Genomic DNA, 3,988 nt, shown 5'->3' with positions numbered 1-3,988 from the left:
TGTCCATTTCAATGGAATTACTACCAAGGAACAAACTATTAAGTGAGATGATCAGTACTATAGACAACTTAAGGGTTCTTTTTTTAAAGGATTTTTAAAAAAAAGTTTATTTTGAGAGAGACAGCATCAGTGGGGGATAGGCAGAGAGAGAAGGAGAGAGAATCCCAAGCAGCCTCTGTGCTGTCAGCGGGGACCCAGACACGGGGCTTAAACCCATGAACCGGGCGTGAGATCATGACCTGAGCTGAAATCAAGAGTCCGATGCTTAACCGACCGAGCCTCCCAAGCACCCCTTAAAGGTTATTTTCAATTAGCAATAATCGCACCTCGGCTAAACCTCATTGGCTACGAGAGTGCCACTGTGCCAAGCTTAAAGGTTATTTTCAGAGTGCTCTCTGAAATCCCAAGATCTTACCAGATCTTTGACCAGAAGTAATGTTCGCAAGGATGGTTTATGCTGTAGAAGAGAGCATCCACTTGCCTTCAGTGTGGGGGGCATACACGCGTTTCTCTACTCATTCTGATGAGCTGTCTCTCGCCTGCCGTTAGAAAAGCCTGCAGTTTTCAAGGCTAAGTGCTTGCACTCCGTCAGTGAACACCGAGTGGGGGGCGGAATGCAAACCAAGAAGATGAAAACTTAAAATATGATTGAAAAAAAGGGGAGAGGCGAATTAACAAAGGAGGGTGAGGATTGCAGTGTCTGCCTTTGGAACGTGCACCTGTCAGCTTCCGGAGGTCAGGTTTTGCTGTGGGGTTCGCAGCATCTCCGGGGAAGCACCATGGTTGTGACTCTTTTCCGATCCCAGCCTTGTAAACCAGAAAGGTTCACAGAGCCTGTGACAAACCAGAATATACGAGTCTTTAAAGATTTGTACTGGTGAGACGTCACAGCTTCTCTGTAGAAGCTGCTCCCCTGGTTACTCCCCTTTACAACAGGACACGCCTTCCATGGTTTGAACTTGACCCTTCCCCGCTGTGGCCAAAGCATATTCATCCTGTAGAGACACAGCAAGCGACCCCTCAGCATCCTTTTTTTCAAAAAAAAAAAATTGTAGAGTGATCCCTACACCCAACGTGGGGCTCGAACTCACCACCTCGAGATCAAGAGTCACACGCTCCACCGACCGAGCCAGCCAGGCACCCCCACCCCCCCACATCCTTTTGATAATAGACAAGCTTCTTCTCTCTGCTAATAAATTCCATTTCTATTCTCCAAGTGCTGTTCTGTGTCAGGCGTTGTAGGAAGTATTTTATCCGGTTTCACTTAACCCTTCGATAGACCTTTGGAGTGGTAGCATTATTCCCATTTGACTGATCAGGAGACTGAGGTTTAGAGAGATCAAGTGTTCTCCCTGAGGTCAAACTCCTGGTAAGAGCGGGAGGCCGAAATCAGCCCGTTTCCTCGGGGCTTTTGGCACCAGGCTATGGCCTCACCGCCTGGGCCTCAGTGGTCTGACGGCGGGGAGGTCGGAGAGGGGCCCCTGCTGCAGTCATGTCTCTGCAGTACTCGGGGTGTAAGCAACCATACCTCCCATGCGACCGCTAGGGAATCATCCTCTTCGCGTGGGCTCAGGCCTTCCTGTCCACGAAGCCACCCGCAGTGGGGAGCACACAGTGTGGCTACCGTGAACGTTCCTGGTCACCGGGATATGGAAGCGACCCAAACAGACAAAACTCCCGGCCCGCAAAGGTGTCTGAGAGGGGGGAGGAACAACGAACACAAGTAAGTAAAGTGCATAAAGGGTACGTTAGGGTGCAATGAATCCTAAGGAGAAAAGCTTGGCTTGTGGTCAGTGGGGTGGTGGGGTCAGTGTGGCTGGAGCCATGAGGGGGGCGGGGGCAGTGTGTCTGGATCCGGTGAGTAGGGGAGCAGTGTGGCTGTTGGCAGCTGGGGGGGGTGGTGAGTGGGGACAGCAGGGATGAGGGCGGAAAGACAAGGGGTGCGGCCAGGACAAGGGAAAGACAAGGGTGGTCCCCCCTAAGGTCTCCAGCTTCCCTCTGCATGAAACGGAGATGCGCCGGGTGATGGAATTTAACCAGATGGTTCGGGAAGCTTTGTTGAGGGTAGAATAGAGGGGACAAGCGCAGAAGCAGCCGGGCCTGCCAAGAGGCTGTCGCGGTAACCCAAGTGAGGGGTGACAGTGGCTTGAACGAGGGTGGAGGCAGTGGAGGGGGGGTGAACAGTGGTTAGATCTTGGATGTTCTGACGGTGTGGCCCGAGACATTTGCTAACAAACGGGTGTGTTGGGGGAGAAAAGAGAACAATCGAGGATCATATCAACGTCTCTGGCCTGAGCAACGAGAACACTGTTGTCTCGAGCGAGCTGGGGAAGACGGCGGGAAGGGCCGTGAGCTCCGTGTGGGGCCTCGTTAACGTGCGGGTTACGCAGCCAGGTGAGGACCCGGGAGCCGCTGGGTTGTGGGTATGCAGGTTCTCGGATAGGGTTCTCGCTGAAGGTAGCACATTTGTGGATCATCACACGCGGCTGACCTTGAACGACAACGGGGTTGGACTGTGCGGGTCTACTTACACGCGGATTTGTTTTCTGATAAATACAGCACAGCGAACGTGTTTTCTCTTCCTTAGGAGGTTTTAGTTTTTTATTTTTACTTTCTTAAATTACTTATTTAGTTGGAGAGAGACAGAGACAGCGCAAGGCGGGGAGGAACAGAGAGAGAGGGAGAGGGAGAATCCCAAGCAGGCTCTGCACTAACAGAGCAGAGCCCGACTTGGGGCTCAGTCTCACGAACGGTGAGATCATGACCTGGGCGGAAGTTGGACACTTAACCGAATGAGCCACCCAGGTGCTCCTCCTTATGAGTTTTTATCTTTATTTATTTTTTTAAATGTTTTTATTTATTTTTGAGACAGAAAGAGACAGAGCATGAGCAGGAGAGGGGCAGAGAGAGAGGGAGACACAGAATCTGAAGCAGGATCCAGGCTCTGAGCTGTCAGCACAGAGCCCGACGCGGGGCTTGAACTCACGGACTGTGAGATCATGACCTGAGCTGAAGTCGGATGCTTAACCCACTGAGCCGCCCAGGCGCCCCTCCTTATGAGTTTTTAAGTAACATTTTATTTTCTCTAGCTTCCTTTGTTAGACGAATACAGTGCATAATACATATAACATACAAAATATGTGTTTGTTTTTTTTAATTTTTTTTTCTTCAACGTTTTTATTTATTTTTGGGACAGAGAGAGACAGAGCATGAACGGGGGAGGGGCAGAGAGAGAGGGAGACACAGAATCGGAAACAGGCTCCAGGCTCTGAGCCATCAGCCCAGAGCCTGACGCGGGGCTCGAACTCACGGACCGCGAGATCGTGACCTGGCTGAAGTCGGACGCCCAACCGACTGCGCCACCCAGGCGCCCCCAAAATATGTGTTAATTGACTGCGTTATCAGTAGGGCTTCTGGTCATCAGTAAGCTGTTAGTAGTTATGTTTTCTGGGGTTCAAGAGTTATACCGGACTTTTGACTGTGTGGGCCTTGGTGCCCCTACACCCGTGTTGTTCAAGGGTCAATTGTAGTATTTAAAGTTTACTTATTTATTTTGCAAGAGCGAGTGGGGGAGGGGCAGAGAGAGAGAGAGAATCGCAAGCAGGCTCCACACTGTCAGCTCAGAGCCTGACATGGGGTTCGAACTCACGAACCACAAGATCGTGACCTGAGTGTCAATCAAGCATCGCGTGCTTAACTGACGGAGCCACCCAAGCGCCCCAACTGTACATAAGCCACTAGAGTGGATGAAACTCCCCCATGGGAACAAGAGAGAAAAGGTCCAGAGATCGAGGCCTGCAGCACGCTGACACGTAAGGTCACAGAAGTGAAGAGGGACCCCCAAGAGCATTGGGACACATGGCTGAGAAGTAGGGGTGAGCCAGGACAGGAAAAGGAGCTTTAAGAAGCAGAGAACATGAGCTGTGTCACATGTGGTGGAGGGGGTGACAAGACGGTTGGCGACCGCACCGCGGGTGGCCTCCGGGAC

At 51.5% G+C, this 3,988-nt stretch overlaps 1 pseudogene; it reads right to left on the bottom strand.

The window, feature by feature from the left end:
* Positions 1-291: 291 nt before the first annotated feature.
* Positions 292-371, bottom strand: LOC112863221 (U4 spliceosomal RNA; annotated as a pseudogene).
* Between the last annotated feature and the right edge of the window lie 3,617 nt (positions 372-3,988).

Source organism: Puma concolor, chromosome E4, assembly GCF_028749965.1.
Source record: "Puma concolor isolate L17-30 chromosome E4, mPumCon1.1.hap2, whole genome shotgun sequence".
Classification (NCBI taxonomy): domain Eukaryota; kingdom Metazoa; phylum Chordata; class Mammalia; order Carnivora; family Felidae; genus Puma; species Puma concolor.
Note: the sequence above shows the minus strand (reverse complement) of the source record. Positions and strands in the feature narration are given on the sequence as shown.